The sequence below is a fragment of the Pan troglodytes genome, chromosome 3 (genome assembly GCF_028858775.2).
Source record: "Pan troglodytes isolate AG18354 chromosome 3, NHGRI_mPanTro3-v2.0_pri, whole genome shotgun sequence".
Lineage (NCBI taxonomy): Eukaryota > Metazoa > Chordata > Mammalia > Primates > Hominidae > Pan > Pan troglodytes.
Window position 1 is genome coordinate 171,828,496 of NC_072401.2, and position 17,940 is coordinate 171,846,435.

Genomic DNA, 17,940 nt, shown 5'->3' on the forward strand with positions numbered 1-17,940 from the left:
TAAAATAATTAGCTATAATTCCTCAATGTCATAGTCTTTTTAGATAGTGGATTTTTAGAACTGATGTTCCCTTCCTAATATGGCTCTTGATCAATATTACTTTCTAGCAAAGCTTTAAAATATGTACTTCCAAAACAGTATATGCAAATTTCTAATGCTTGGCATTTTGACTCTTCTTGGTTTATCATATTTTTAAATATTGAACAGGGTAAAGGGCTAACTATGGGGAGGCAGTAGAGGGAAGTGGCGATTCACTTACAGTCTCTGGAGCAGGCAGTGTGGGCATGTATCTGGGTCCTACTTGCTACTTGATATTATTATATCTTTGATTGCATAGTCTCATCTTCAGCAACAGCAATTACTCATAGGTCAACACATGTTTTGTAAACTAACTTCACTTCTGCATTTGCTTTAGTTTTTTTTTTGCTTTGATTACATTTACTTTAATTTCACAGAGGTATTAAGTTAGAGGTGTATTAGTTGCTAAGAAATGAAAAACACAAAATGCTAAGACATCAAAAACAGGTAATTCAACTAATCATTAATGTTGCTCCCAGTTTTTGCCTATTATGAACAAAGTTGCAATGAACACATTCTGTGAGCAGAGCCTTTTCCTTTATTTTGATTACTTCTTGAGGACAGCTTTCTACAGGTGGGATTACAAGGTCAAAGGGCATGACATTTTTTTGGAGGGGAGGGAATCTCCTATAGCTATTTCTGACCTGTTTTCTAAAACATTTATATGTATTTACACTGCCTTCTGCAGACCTGAGCTTCCTTTCATCTTTGGAAATATCGATTCTCACCTGGAAAATAGTTATATTTTTTCTAAACAGCTAAATTATGATACCACATATTGTTTGATTACTAGCAGAATAAAATGTTTTCCTCCTATGTTTATTTATTAATTTCATCTTGCATTTTGGCGATGAGTAAATGAAAAGAAAAGCAAAATCTAGGATAAAAATGTAACAAGAGAAGTGATGAAATGGAAACTCTCAGAGTGCTGAGTTGCGCTTTGAGTGCTATCAATGAAATCTATAGACAATACATTATTTGTAAGCTATAAGAAAAACGATGAGCTCTGTGGTAGGAAACATGTGACCTCTGCCATGATAGAATTCACTCTACTCACAGGATACCAGAAACTGGAATGCTTTATAGAAGAAGGGAGATCAGGCATAGAGAAAGCACCATTTGGAGCAGCACAAGAAAGGGGATTTCAGATGCCTCTGTCCTCACTTCTGTTGCTTCAGACTGAGTCCTCACATCTCATCTGGGCCCTTGTAGTGGCCTCCTATGCTTTTGTTGTTTTCACCTGTCCACATGCAATCTGTTTTATTTAAGCTGCTTCCACAGGTATTTCTAAAACACAAAAATGTACATTGTCAAATGTGTCTGCCTACTTAGGGTTTTAGAACTTTGTGGACTACCTCTGATGAGGAAATTTGTGAGCCAGCACAAGACTTCTGAAATTTATTTGGAAACATGTCTGCAAATTGATGGTTGGCTATAAACCAACTTCTCCCTAGAATTTATAGCTCACATTAGATCTTGAGGTCAAGACCACCTAGTTAGTTCTTAGAATGGCAGTTTATTGCCTTGACAGAGATTTTAACTATTTTGTACTATAAATCTTTTGATAAGAATGGTCCCACCTGTTTTACTACTTGAACATGGTTCAGAAATTGCAGAGTATAAAAACAGTAATATTTGTCAACAATTTTAATGTCCTCTTTTCAACCACCTATGTATTTATTGGCAATACATGCTGTGTTCAGCACAATGTGAAGAGTTTTGGGAATTTGGGGAAAACTAGATACAATAATATTGCTTTCATCCTTATTGGAAAGGCAAAGGATGCATATAATAAAATGAAATATCATGGCTTAATAATAGCATATAATAAGGTGATATGATTAAAAATCAGAAATATACATAACAGCTAACCCTTAGTGCTTACTATATGCCACAAATTGTGCTAAACACTTTGCATTAATTATCTTGACTATCAGATTTAATTTTTACAACTACTCTATGAGGTACATGATTAAAGGTCACATGCAAACTATAAATTCAGATGCACTCAATCACTAATTTGCTCAAGTCCAGAGGAGGGAGAAATCATTTCTAGAATTTCTATGGAAGACTTTAAGATGAGATAGAATTTGAACTGTATTTGAGGGCTGGTTAAAAATTGGATAGACAAATGTAAGTAGGTTGCTATTTAGGTAAGAGATGCCATGAGCAAATTCCCAGAGGCAAGGATCTAAGGAATGTTACTGGCAGAGTGTTCCAGAATTATAGAGAATTTGAAACGGATAAGAGAAAACAGATGAAGATATATAGGCCGGGAATAAAATATATATGTGTACAACTATGACTTCCAGGCAGTGAATCCTCACTTTTCCACTTGAGTTTGGAAGAAAAAAGAATTAGGTTCTTGGGCTTTTCTGATTTTACCCTTAACCTTTTGGTAGGCTACTATCTGCTGAAATTGGTCCTCAGCAGCAGGTCATATTGGGAAATTGTCTTGCCATGTAGTCTCTGTTGGAGTTTGAGTAGATATCCACAACCTTGAGGTAGAGTTCAGACGTTCTTGAGGATGTTATTTGGAAACCCTCTTGATTTTTGGAATCAGGAGTTATGGTTTGATCATCCTCCTCATGCCATGGCAATGCATCACACAAAGTAGTAGTTTTGCTACTTTATGTTCCTACCCCTAGATGAGTACTATGTGGTAGACCGTGCATGCATGGGTTGTAGTAATCACTCTGAAAAGGAAAAAAACTGTGTGGATTTCTGGCATTATTCTTGGAAACTTTTCTCTTTGAACTATAGGTTTTCTGAAATGACCCTTCTACACTTAATGTTACTTAGAGTCCCGATATTTCTCTGCTGCTTAGTGTAGTAGTTAGGACTTCAGATCCCAGAGCTGAGTTGTCTGAGTACAAATCTTAGCTGCTCCACTGGTCCATTTTTTTTTTAACCACTAGCATGAGTCTTCCCCTCTCTGATTAGTCTTCTTATCTTTAAAATGGTGATAGTAATTGTATCTAAATTATAGGGTTATAGAGATTAAATAAAATGCACAGTATTCTTTCCATCTGCTTTCAGGAATGTATTTGAGATTGGGTCAAATGTATTTGAGATGGAACGATGATTTATTGTACTTTCATCTTACAGATTTATAATTACATCATCATTTTTTTCTTTTGAGATGGAGTTTTGCAATTGTTGCCCAGGCTGCAATGCAATGGCATGATCTCGGCTCACTGCAACCTCTGCCTCCCAGGTTCAAGTGATTCTCCTGCCTCAGTCTCCCAAGTAGCTGGGATTACAGGCGCCTGCCACCACGCCCGGGTAATTTTTTGTAGTTTTAGTGCAGACGAGGTTTCACCATGTTGGCCAGGCTGGTCACGAATTCTGGACCTTAGGTGATCCACCAGCCTCCGCCTCCCAAGGTGCTGGGATTACAGGTGTGAGCCACCACACCCAGTCAATATCATCATTTATTTTTATTTTTATTTTTTATAAGATGGAGTCTTGCTCTGTTGCCAGGCTGGACTGCAGTGGCCCAATCTCAGCTTGCAGCAACCTCCTACTCCCTGGTTCAAGCTATTCTCCTGCATCAACCTCCTGAGTAGCTGGGATTACAGGCACTTGCCACCAGGCCCAGGTAATTTTTGTATTTTTAGTAGAGACAGGGTTTCACCATGTTGGCCAGGATGGTCTCGATCTCCTGACCTGGTGATCTGCCCAATTCGGCCTCCCAAAGTGTTGAGGTTACAGGCGTGAGCCACCGTGCCTGGCCAATATTATCATTTTCTATTTTTTTTTTCCCCATGAAAACATCACTGTAATTTCATATGTCAATTAATTCTCCCTTTCTTTTTTTTCTTTTTTTTTTTTGAGACGGAGTCTTGCTCTGTCACCAGGCTGGAGTGCAGTGGTGTGATCTCAGCTCACTGCAACCTTCGTCTCCCTGGTTCAAGCGATTCTCCTGCCTCAGCAACCCCAGTAGCGGGGACTACAGGTGCATGCCACCAGGCCCAGGTAATTTTTGTATTTTTAGTAGAGGCAAAGTTTCACCATGTTGGCCAGGATGATCTCCATCTCTTGACTTCGTGATCCGCCTGCCTCAGCCTCCCAAAATTTTCCCTTTCTTTATACTTTTACTACTTAAATTTAGCACCTTTTTGCTATTACTTAAAAAGCCTTCAAGTTTAACCACTAAAATCAATAACATATACGCATCTGTATGTTGTATTTAGAGTGATGAATTCTGAAAACAATAATATACCTCTTTAAATTATAATAATAACATGGCTTATATTACTCTGTTTCAGATGGGTTCTCTAGCTATGGTATAATTATTATGTTTAATCACCCCTAACTTATTTTATTTTAAAATTATATTTGTTTTTATATTTTGAATGTATATTTAGCAAGTAGTAAATATTAAGAAACACTTTAAAAATCACTATCTGGAGATATTTGAGATTATGCTAAATTTGCAGTTTCTAGCAGGTTATCTTTCCTGTATCCTGGTAAACTAGAGTTTTTTTTTTTTTTTTTAGTATTTATTGATCATTCTTGGGTGTTTCTCAGAGAGGGGGATTTGGCAGGGTCATAGGACAATAGTGGAGGAAGGTCAGCAGATAAACATGTGATCAAGGGTCTCTGGTTTTCCTAGGCAGAGGACCCTGCGGCCTTCTGCAGTGTTTGTGTCCCTGGGTACTTGAGATTAGGGAGTGGTGATGACTCTTAACGAGCATGCTGCCTTCAAGCATCTGTTTAACAAAGCACATCTTGCACCGCCCTTAATCCATTTAACCCTGAGTGGACACAGCACATGTTTCAGAGAGCACGGGGTTGGGGGTAAGGTTATAGATTAACAGCATCCCAAGGCAGAAGAATTTTTCTTAGTACAGAACAAAATGGAGTCTCCTATGTCTACTTCTTTCTACACAGACACAGTAACAATCTGATCTCTCTTTCTTTTCCCCACATTTCCCCCTTTTCTATTCAACAAAACCACCATCGTCATCATGGCCTGTTCTCAATGAGCTGTTGGGTACACCTCCCAGACGGGGTGGCGGCCGGGCAGAAGGGCCCCTTACTTCCCAGATGGGGTGGCCAGGCAGAGGTGCCCCCCACCTCCCAGACAGGGCGGCGTCTGGGTGGAGGCACCCCCCACCTCCCAGACAGGGGGGCTGCTGGGCGGGGGCTGCCCCCCACCTCCCAGACGGGGTGGCTGGCCAGGCGGGGGCTGCCCCCAACCTCCCTCCCGGACGGGGCGGCTGGCTGGGTGGAGACGCTCCTCACTTCCCAGACGGGGCGGCTGCTGGGCGGAGGGGCTCCTCACTTCTCAGACAGGGCAGCCGGGCAGAGACGCTCCTCACCTCCCAGATGGGGTGGCGGTTGGGCAGAGACACTCCTCAGTTCCCAGACAGGGTCGCAGCCGGGCAGAGGCGCTCCTCACATCCCAGATGGGGCGGCGGGGCAGAGGCGCTCCCCACATCTCAGACGATGGGCGGCCGGGCAGAGACGCTCCTCACTTCCTAGATGGGATGGCGGCTGGGAAGAGGCGCTCCTCACTTCCCAGACTGGGCGGCGGGGCAGAGGGGCTCCTCACATCCCAGACGATGGGCGGCCAGGAAGAGACGCTCCTCACCTCCCAGACAGGGTGGCAGCCGGGCAGAGGCTGCAATCTCGGCACTTTGGGAGGCCAAGGCAGGCAGCTGGGAGGTGGAGGTTGTAGCGAGCCGAGATCACGCCACTGCACTCCAGCCTGGGCAAGATGGAGCACTGAGTGAGCCAGACTCCGTCTGCAATCCTGGCACCTTGGGAGGCGGAGGCTGGCAGATCACTCGCAGTCAGGAGCTGGAGACCAGCCCGGCCAACACGGCAAAACCCCGTCTCCACCAAGAAATACGAAAACCAGTCAGGCGTGGCGGTGCCTGCCTGCAATCCCAGGCACTCAGCAGGCTGACGCAGGAGAATCAGGCAGGGAGGTTGCAGTGGGTCGAGATGGCGGCAGTACAGTCCAGCCTCCGCTCGGAGACCGTGGAAAGTGGGAGACGGAGATGGGGAGGGAGAGGGAGAGGGGAAGAGGGGGAGAGGGAGTGAGGGAGAGAGGGAGAGAGGGAAAGGGGGCTAAACTAGAGTTTAATTGCACTGAATTAATTCTGTTTTTTAACTGTCCCTATTTGTACTCATTGGTGACTCTCATAATTTAGGTGGCATGGGACATTCACTAGAGCTGTGATTATAGATCTGCTATTGAGAACTCTATTCTGGGAAGTTTGAGTTCTAAATTTGATTTTTTTTTAGGAGAAAAAGCTGACATTGTTTTTGATTAGTTTCGATTTGAGAAATATTGAGTAATACTTGCATTTTGATGCTTCTTGGCGTCATGTGCTTGATATCCTCAATATTATTCTATTATGTCTTTTAGAATCAGTCCTTGTTCCTCCTTCCTCCCATTAAAATCTAATTTGGGTACTTTGATTAGATCATCGAGTCTCTTGACAAACAAACTTTTTCAATTTCTGAGATGTACCCTGTCTGAGGAATGTATCATTGTTTTATAAACCAAAGTCCAGGAAGCCAAACTCTTTCATTTTTATATTATGCATGTGGAGCATTATTCCTTTCCTGTCGTGTTTCCTCTCTCCTGCAGTAAGAGTCACCAAGTGACAGAGCTGCCAAAGCCACTAGCTGGGCTTGTAAGACTTTCTGCTCTACTCTGAGTTTCAAAGTATCTGGAGATGCTTTCTAGTTTTCCTGATTCCATTCAGCTCTACATCGAAGGTGTGGGTAGGCAGTGATGGGTGAGTCTGCTAACTGTGGCTGTGGCTCGGACGGATTGTGCCGGGACGTGTCTGGAGGCTGTCATCCTGCGGCGTGCAGCTTGGCCGCTTGGCTGTGGGAGGTCAGCTCCTCACATCCTCCCTCCAGGAGGGACAGCATGCCTTCTTTTCCTCCAGTATATTCTTTTTTTGTTTTGTTTTTTTTTTTTTTTGCTTACTGAGAATTCTTTATCTAGCAAAACATTCTATCATAAATGAGTCCTCCAGTTTATTCTACGTGGAGCAGCCTCATGCTGATTAGTGGGAAGTAACCAACACAAAGTCTTTCTCTCCATGAACACTTGGAGGTTTGCAGAGCGTGAGATGGTTTCTCTGAGGGAGTCTGAAGCTCTCTCCTATAACTCAGAGTTTCTCCTTTCTTCACTATTATAGTCCTTCACTTGACTACCAGCTTATAGTCATCTCTGTTGACCCTTCAGAATATTATTTCCTAGCTTCTTTTGATATTTTTGTTTCTAATTTTAAAAGAATATTCACTGTCTTCTCCTGCTTGGCTTATCATAACAAAATTGCCGAGACTGGGTGGCTTAACAGAAACTTATTTTCTCACAGTTCTGGAGGCTTGAAGTTGAAGACTAAGGTGCCAGCGTGGTCAGTTTCTGGTGAGGGCCCTTCCTGGATTGTTGACAGCTTTTTTCCCCACTATGCCCTCTCATGGTGACAGAGAGGGGGCTTTCTTCTTATAAGGGCACTGATCCCATTATGAGGGCTCCAGCCTCAAGACTTTAGCTAAAGCTAATTATCTCCCATTGGTTACATCTCCAAATACCATCACATTGAGGGTTAGGGCTTCAACTTTGGGGGGACGCAAACATTCTGTTTATGGCACTCATTAATCTCTAAAGAAGACTTGTGGAGAAACATTCCTCACCAGCTGGGAGAGCAGCTGAGCTGCTCCTGTGGCCATGCCAGAGTATGCCTCTGTTATACTGCAGCCCGCTGCTCAGTGTATTTGATTAGCTCCTTTGCCTCTCTCCTAGACTGTAACTCTTTCAAAACAGAGAGTTTGCCTTATTTTCCCCACGGCAACACAGTAACTCATCAATGTTGTTTAATGAAAGAATAAATCAGCAGTCTCAGTCTTAAACATAAACATCCCCTAAATGTTGTCACCATGGTTTTGTCAGGGCCCATTTTCTTGGCTGACCTTCAGTTTCTGTTGGCTTTCTTATCCCCATTTCCATGTTGTGGCTGATTTTCCTGTGCTTTATAAAATAGGCGATGCAGGAAAATGGGCCTTTTAAACTGCTTAGCACGGTTCTTCCCCTGGCCGCTCTGGTGTATTAGCAGTTGTAGGTTATTAGCAGTTTTATCCTTCTCCTGCATTCATTTTTTATGACTTATTTTTATGTTTATATGTCACACAAAAGGACGAAAGAAGGGCCAAGCTCACTTTTATCATGTGTTCACCAAAGCAAGTTTCTCCCATTTTAGAAATAAGATCTTTGATTGTTAATCTAAGAATCTTTTTCTTTTTTTCTTAAGCATAATTACACAAAATTCATTTTATTGAAAACCCCACAAATTTCAAAATTGTGAAAACAACACCCACCAAAATTCAAAGCTGAATCAAACTAAAAGATAATACAACCACACAGAGACACATACACATTGAATGAAGTTGGCATTAATTTTACACTTTGATACATTGGGAATTTTCATAGCTGTTACGTTTTTGAGCTTAAAAAGATAAAAAATTCTTGTCTCTGAATCAATAACACCAGGAAATAAAATATAAAGCAAAGTAGTGAATTATGTTAAAAATGAAAGGGTTGTGAATCCAGACATTAAATATGGCCAAGTGTGAGCTATTTTATTTCCTTGAGTGTTGCAAGTGCATGAAGCATCTCTGATTTCTCAAGATTCAATATGAAAAGTCAGTCAAGTAGCTGGAGTTCTATTTCTTTGATGGGAAATTAGGCAAGGCTGAAGAGCACAGCAGAGCAGCTTTTGCATATCTTTGAGGTAACTATGGAAAGGGCATGTCTCTCATTAGTATTGGTTACGAACAACTCAGCAAGCCTGGAATATGACAGATGGGGTCTCGGAGCTGACTTAATACTCTAGCATGACAGCAACTCAACTGTGAAAACACAAAGGAAGTTCAGAGGAACAGACTTACCCTTTCTGCAGCCTGGAAGCACTGTTGGTTTTGCTTGGCTTTGTATTATGTCAGTGTCATTCACCCTTACCTGAGTAGCCTTGTCTCCTTGCACTTAATGCACTGCTGTATTTAGCATTTCTACACTGATGTCTCAGCTGACTTCCCAGTCTCTTTTTTGACTTGTCTAGGGCATGATTCAAAATCTTCCATCAAAGACAGCTCCAGCCAAGTTCATTTTTATGATCCTGTTTTGTGAAGCACACTTGATTTTTTTCACAGTTCAACAGATTTAAAACATGATAAAGAGTTTGGAGGGCAGTGATAATCTATGGACTTGTGCAGATCTGTCAAGGTGTCGAGAGGAAGCAATTGCTTCTTTGGTGAGAATGATACATTGCCTGTACCCTAAAGTCTATGAACAGCATTCTAATGGCAACTTGACATTTATCAAAAGATTTCAGCTTTGTACCTGGCTTTATTTGTGCTCAGCCATCTTGAAAGTTAGGCATTTGCAGCAGAATTCAATAGCAGCACTTCCAGTGAATGCGATATTAACTATTTAATCTGGCAAACTCATAGCTCCTGGATGTATGACACAACAGACAACTCTTTGTATAGGACTAATAGCTGTTAGTCCTTTTCAATGCAAAACACACAATACTCAGAATTCTTGCAGGAACACACATGAGAAGCCGAGAGGTTATAATTTTAGAATTACCAGCTGTGTCTATACTATGTCAAAATGTCCACATAAAAAGGAAAAAATATCTGTTGTCATTTCATAGAATCAGATGCTTCTTCATGTTGGATATATCTAAAAATACATATATTTTCATTTTCTGGTTCTGGGAAAGAATTTCCAAATAAAAGTTAGAGAGTTATGCTTTGCTGCTGGCATCAGTATATTCCTGCATGCCTATAAAATACAAAAATTTACTTTAGGGAGAGGTTAGAGGGTTATCTAAGGCAATGGGCTAGGTATTAAGGAATACAAGATAGATGAGGTAAGAGCACAGTCTGGGAGGAACTCAAGTTTCAGATCCCAATGAGGCAGACAGTCACACCAGAAAACACATGTAAAATATGTGTGATTGAGGAAGCAGAGGAAGCTTTCCCAGAAGAGGTGACATCTGATATGCAACTTCAAAGGTCCATAAGCACTTGTCAGGCAGACAAAGGTCCTGAAATGTAAGAGCATGTAGCCAAAGTGCCCAGGCCTCTTGGGACTGGATAATAAAAGCCATCTCTTGATGATGGAAATAGCTTACAACTTTTATATTACTTTTTCTTTGGTTACCTTTAATGGTTATAAGATAAATAATACACACAGAAAACTTGTTACTAATCAGGAAACTTATTAAGAACATTTTTGTAAGAAAAAATAGTAAGATTATTTGTTATAAAAGCAAGTAGATATGGATGAGAGCTGTAAAGGGGTTCCAGGCAATGGAGAACTAGTACACATCTTATTGCAGGACTAGTGTGTGTGTGTGTTTATGTGTGTGTGTGTGTGCATGTGTGAGACAGAGAGAGAGAGAGAGATTTGGAGAGACCTCTAAGTGGCAATGTGAAGGACAAATTTGGACATGGGAAGGGATTGAAAGTTGGGAAGCAGAGTATATTAGTCCATTTCACACTGCTATAAAGAACTGCCGGAGACTGGGTAATTTATAAAGGAAAGAGGTTTAATTGACTCACAGTTCAGCATGGCTGGGAAGGCCTCAGGAAATTTATAATAACGGCAGAAGGTGAAGAGGAAGCAGTGTACCTTGTTCACAAGGCAGCAGGAAGGAGAAGTGCCTAGTGAAGGGGGAAGAGCTCTTTATAAGACCATCAGAGCCAGGCGCAGTGGCTCACGCCTGTAATTCCAGCACTTTGGAAGGCCGAGGAGGGTGGATCACAAGGTCGAGAGATCAAGACCGTCCTAACCAACATGGTGAAATCCCATCTCTACTAAAAATACAAAAATTAGCTGTGCATGTTGGCGCACACCTGCAGCTCCAGCTACTAGGGAGGCTGAAGCAGGAGAATCACTTGAACCCAGGAGGCGGAGGTTGCAGCGAGCTGAGATTGTACCACTGCACTCCAGCCTGGTTACAGAGCGAGGCTCTGACTCAAAAACAAACAAACACCAAATAAACAAAAGCAAAACAAACATCAGATCACATGAGAATTCATTCACTATCATGAGAACAGCATGAGGGAACCACCCCCATGATTCAATTACCTCCACCTGGTCTCTCCCTTGACATGTAGGAATTATGGGGATTATGTGGATTACAATTCAAGATGAGATTTGGTTGGGAACACAAAGCCTGGCCATATCACAGAGATACCCATCAGGAATCTCAAATAGTGTAGATAAAGAGGCTAAGTATATGAACAACAGCACTGCCAAAGGAAAGAAAGAATAAAAAATTTAAGTTGAGATGTTTCAATGGTGGAATTCACCAAATATTTATTCATTCATTGACCAAACATTTAATCACTCATTTGATATTTATTAAACACACTGTATTTTTAAAAAACACTTTATTGAGGTGCAATTGACATAGAAAAACTGTACATATTTAATGTACACAACTAGATAAATTTGGTGATGGGTATTCACCTGTGAAACTATCACCGCAATCCATGCTATAAACATATCAATCACCTTCAAAAGTTCCCCTCTGCTTTCTTTCTTTATTACTACTTTTTTGTGTGATAAGAACACAACATAAGATCTATCCTTGCACCAAATTTCAAACATAAAATATACTATTGTTAACTACTGCTGTACAATAGATCTCTTTGACTGATTCATCTTGCACAAACAAAACATCGAATCTTGTACTAATATCTCCCATTTTCCTCTCCCCTCAGACCTTGGCAACCACCATTCTACTCTCTACTTCTGTGAATTGGACTATTTCAGATTCCTCATATAAGTAGGCTTATGCATATTTTTCCTTGTCTGGTTTATTTCAATCAATATAATGTCCTTAAGGTTCACTCTTATTGTCATAGATGCCAGAATTTTCTCATTTTAAGAGTCTATTTTATTGTGCATATACACCACATTTCTTAATCTAGTTATCCATTCATGGACATTTAGGTGGCTTCCATGTTGTAACTATTGTGAATAATGCTGCAATAAATGTGGGAGTGCCTCTGCAAGATAGTGATTTAATTTCCTTAGGATAGATATTCAAAAGTGGATTGCTGCATCATATGGTAGTTCTATTTTTATTTTTTTGAGGGATTTTTTTTTTTTTGAGACGGAGTCTCACTCTGGTGCCCAGGCTGGAGTGCAGTGGGGAGATCTCTGCTCACTGCAAGCTCTGCCTCCTGGGTTCACGCCATTCTCCTGCCTCAGCCTCCCAAGTAGCTGGGACTACAGGCACCCACCACCACGCCCGGGTAATTTTTCGTATTTTTAGTGGAGACGGGGTTTCACCATGTTAGCCAGGATAGTCTCGATCTCCTGACCTCGTGATCCGCCTGCCTCGGCCTCCCAAATGCTGGGATTACAGGCGTAAGCCACTGCGCCTGGCCCCTTTGAGGAATCTTTAGACTATTTTCTGTAATAGGTGTGCCAATTTATATCCCTACCAACAATGTACAAGAGTTCCCTTTTCACCACATTCTTCTCAACACTCATCTTTTGTCTTTTTGCTAATAGCCATTTTAACATGGTAAGGTAATATCTCGTTGTTTTAATTTGTATTTCCCTGAAGATTATTACTATTGAGCATAGTTTTTTCAGATATCCGTTGGGACATTTTAGTTTCTTCCTTGCAGAAATGTCAATTTGAGTCTTTTGTTCATTTTAAAATTTATTTTGTTTTATTTCATTGCTATTCCTTACATATTTTGGATATTAACCCCTTATCGGATGCATGGCTTGAAAACCTTTGCTCCCATTCTATAGGTTCCTTTTTCATTTTGTTGATTGTTTCCTTTGTTGTACAAAAGCTTTTTAGTTTGACATAGTCTCACTTGTCTATTTTTGCTTTTGTTGCCTATGCTTTTGGTGTCATATACAAGAAATCATCGCCAAAGCCAATGTCAATTAAGATGTTTTCTATGTTTTCTTCTAGAAGTTTTACAGTTTCAGGTCTTACATTTAGTTAAGTCTTTAACCCATTTTGAGTTTTTTTTTGTGTATGGTGAAAGATAGGGGTCCAATTTAATTCTCTTGCATATGGAGGTCCAATTTTCCTAGCACCATTTATTGACAAGGCTGTCCTTTCCCTATTGTGAAGTCTTGGAACACTGTCAAGGATCAGTTGACTGTATATGTGTAAATTTATTTCTGGGCTCTTTATTCTGTTTCATTGTTTGAAGTGTCTGTTTTTATGTCAGAACTATACTGTTTTGATTACTGTAGTTTTGTAATTAGGAAGTGTGATGCCTCCAGCTTTGTTCTTGCCCAAAATTGTTTTGGCTATTTGGGGTCTTTGTGATTCCACATGAATTTTAGGATTTCTTTTTCTACTTCTGTAAACATGCCATTGGAATTTTGATAGGGATTATATTGAATCTGTAGATCGCTTTAAGTACTGTGGTCATTTTAACAATATTAATTCTTTTAATCTATGAACATGGAATGTCTTTTCATCTATTTGTGTCTGTTCCAATTTCTTTCATCAGTGTTTTGGATGCGTAATTGTTTCACGTTCTTGGTTAAGTTTATTTTTTGATGATATTATAAATGGGATTTTTAAATTTAATTTCCCTTTAAGGATAATTCATTGTTACTGTATAGAAATACAACAGATTTTTGTATGTTGATTTTGTATCCTGCAACTATTGAATTTATTAGTTCTACTATTTTTTTGTGGAGACTTCAGGGTTTCTTACATATAAGATTATGTCATTGGCAAACAGAGACAATTTTACTTCTTCCTTTTAAATTTGGTTGTCTTTTATTTCTTTTTGTTGCCCAATTGCTCAAAGACTTCCAGTGCTATATTGAATAGAAGTGGTGAGAGCACAACCTAAGCTCATTTCAGATGTTAGACGAAAAGCTTTCAGTTTTTCACCATTGTGTTGTTAGCAAAAGACTTTTCATATTTTGCTCTTATTTTGTTGAGACAAGCTTCTTCTATACCTAATTTGTTGAGAGTTTTTACAATAAAATTGTGCTAAGTTTTGTAAAATGCTTTATCTGCATGTAGTCAGATGCTCATGTGTCCTCTATCTTTCATTCTGTTAATGTGTATTATCTTGGCTGATTTGTGTATGTTGAATCATCTTTGCATCCCTGGAGTAAATCACATTTAATCACAGTGAATGACCCTTTTAGCGTGCTGTTGAATACACTTTGCCAGTATTTTGCTAAGGATTTTGGGATGTATATTCATCAAGGACATTGACCTTTTCTGTTTTGTCTTTGTCTGATTTTGGTGTTAGTGTGATGCTGGCCTCATAAAATGAATTTAAAAGTGCTATTATTTTTTATATTTTTTAAAAAATCTAAAAAGCATTGGTATTAGTTCTTTAAATGTGTGGTCAGATTCACCTGTTAAGTAATCCAGCCCCGGGCTTTTCTTTTTTGTGAGAATTTTACTTGTTTACTCTCCTTATTTGTTACTGATCTTTTCAGTCTTTCTATTTCTTCTTGATTTATTATTGATAGGTCATATGTTTCTAGGAATTTACACATTGTTTCCAGGTTGTACAATTTGTTGGTGTATAATAGTCCCTTATGATCCTTTTTATTTTTGTGGTATAAATTGTAATGTCTTCTTTGTTATTTCTGATTTTATTTATTTGAGGCTTCTCCTTTCTTTCTTTCTTTGTCTAGCTAGATGTTTGTTGATTTTTAAAAATCTTTTTAAAAAACCTAACTGTTAGTTTTACCAATCTTTCTTATTATTTTTCTATTCTCTATTTCACTGGTTTCTGCACTAATCATAATTATTTCCTTCTGTCTGATAATTTTGGCTTAGTTTTTTCTTATTTTTTATTTCCTTGAGGTATAAAGGTAGATTATTTGAGATTTTTCCTTTCTTAAAATGTAGATATTTAGCACTATAAACTTCCCTGTTAGTATTGCTTTTGCTGCATCTCATAAGTTTTGGTATTCTGTGTTTTCATTTGAGTTTTAATATGGTTTGGATTTGTGTCCCCACCCAAATCTCATGTTGAGTTGTAATCCCCAGTTTTGGAGGAGGGGCTTTGTGGGAGGTGGTTGGATCATGGGGGTGGATTTCCCCCTTGCTTTTCTCATGACAGTGAGTGAGTTCTCACAACATCTCATTGTTTAAAAGTGCGTAGCACCTCCCCCTTTGCTGTTCTTCCTTCTCCAGCCATGTAAGACATGCCTGCTTCCCCTTTGCCTTCTGCCATGATTGTAAGTTTCCTGAGGCCATCCCAGCCATGCTTCCTGTACAGCCTGTGGAACTGTGAGTCAATTAAACCTGTTTTCTTTATACATTACCCAGTCTAAGGTAGTTCTTTATAGCAATGTGAGAAGAGACTAATACAGAAAATAGGTACCTAGAAGTGGGGCATTGCCATAAACATATTTCAAAATGTGGAAGCAACTTTGGAACTGGGTAATGGGTAAAGGTTGGAACAGTTTGGGGGGCTCAGAAGACAGGAATATTAGGGAATGTTTGGAACTTCCTAGAGATTTGTTAAATTGTGGTGACCAAAATGCTGACAATGATATGGACAATGAAGTCCAGGTTGAGGTGGTCCCAGTAAAAGTTTGGAAAATTTGCAACCCAGCCATGTGGTAGAAAAGAAAAACCCATTTTCTGGGGATGAATTCAAGCCAGCTGCAGAAATTGTGTAAGTAGAGGAGACCGATGGTAATAGCCAAGACAGTGGGGAAAATGTCTTGAAGGCATTTGAGAGATCTTCTCAGCAGCTCCTCCCATCACGGGCCCAGAGAGCTAGGAGGCAAGAATGATTTCATGGGCTGGGCCCATGGCCCCACTACCCTGCACAACCTTGGGACAATGCTCCCAGCATCCCTGCCACTCCTGCTGTAGCTGTGGCTAAAAGGAACCCAGATATGTCTCAGTCCACTGTTGCAGAATGTGTGCCAGCCATAAGCCTTGGTGGCATCCATGTGGTGTTAAGATTGTGGGTGCACAGGCAGCAAGAGTTGAGGCTTGGGAGACTCCACCAAGGTTTCAGAGGATTTATGGAAGTGCCTGGATGTCCAGGCAGAATCCTGCTGTAGGGTCAGAGCCCTTATGGAGAACCTCTACTAACACAGTGCAGAGGGGAAATGTAAGGTTGGAGCCCCAACACAGAGTCCCCACTGGGGCACTGCCTAGTGGATCTGTGAGAAGAGGGCCACCCTCCTTCAGACTTCAGACTGGTAGATCCACGGACAACTTGCACTGTGTACCTGGAAAAGCCACAGGCACTCAACACCAGCCTGTTAAAGCAGCTGCAGGAGTTGTGCCCTGCAGAGCCACAGGGGCAGAGCTACCTAAAGCCTTGGGATCCCACCCCTTACATCAGTGTTGCCTGGATGTGGAATGACTTTCATATTCTTAAATTTGTTTAGATTTTTTTGTGACCTAGCATGTGGTTTTTCCTAGAGAATATTTCATGTGTGCATGAGAAGAATGTGTATTCTACTTCTGATGGGGAAATGTATGTGTCTATTACGTCCACTTGGTCTATGGTTTTATTTAAGTCTGCTGTATGGTGTTATTTAACTTTGCTGTTTCCTTATACATTTTCTGTCTGACCTATTATTTTAATCTATTATTGAAAGTAAAGTATTGAGGTCCCCTACTACTATTGTCTTTTCTATGTATCCCTGTGGATCTGTCAGTGCTTGCTTTATATATTTAGATGCTCTGATGTTGGGTGCATATATATTTATACTTGTTATCTTTTTGTTGAATTGACCATTTTAAATTTCTATAAAGACATTCTTGATCTTTTGTGGTAGTTTTTGACTTAAATTCTATTTTGGCTGCTATAAGTATAGCTATTCCTGGTTTCTTTTGGTGATCACTTGCATGAAATACCTTTTTCCACCCTTTAGTTTCAGCCTATGTGTGTCCTTAATTCTAAAGTGAGTCATTTATAGACAGTATATAGTAGAATCTTGGGGTTTTTGATCAATTCAGCTACTGCATATCTTTGGATTGGGTAGTTTAATCCATTTATGTTTAAGGTAATTATTGATAGTAAGAACTTACTATTGCCATTTTGTTAATTGCTTTTTGTCTGTTTTGCAGTTGTTCCTATTTTCATTTTTCTCATTTTCCTCTATAATTTTAATTTTTTTGTAGTTGTATGCTTTGATTCCTTTTACTTTTTCTCTTGTGTACCTACTATAGGTATTTTATGTGTGGTATTATAAGGCTTACATTCAACATTTTGTAGTTATAATACTGTATTTTAAGTTGATAGTAACTTTACATAAATCACACACAAATACTCTATACTTTTACTTCTTTCCTCACTCCACATACTTTATATTAATGATGCCACAATCTACATCTTTTAATATTGTGTATCCACTAACATTTTAAATTTATTCTTACTGCTTTTTTCTTTTAACTTTTATTCTAGAATTAAATGTGATTTACAAACTACATTACAGTATTACAGTATTTTGAATTCGACTATATATTTACTTTTACTGGTGAGATTTATATTTTCATATGCTTTCATTTTGTTGTTTAACATCCTGTTGTTTCAACTTAAATATGTTCCTTTAGCATTTCTTGTAGGGCAAGTTTAGTGGTGACAAACTCCTTCAGTTTTTGCTCTCTGGGAAAGTCTCTATCTCTCTATCATTTTTTAAAAACACTTTGGCTGGTATAGTATTCTTGGTTGGCAATTTTTGTTCTTTTAAGCACCTTGAATATATGATCACACTCTCCTGCCCTGCAAAGTTTCTGCTAAGAAATCTGCCAATAGCCTTATGGAAGTTCACTTGTATGTATTGAGTTGTTTTTTTCTTACCACTTTAAAAATTCCCTCTTTGTCTTTGAC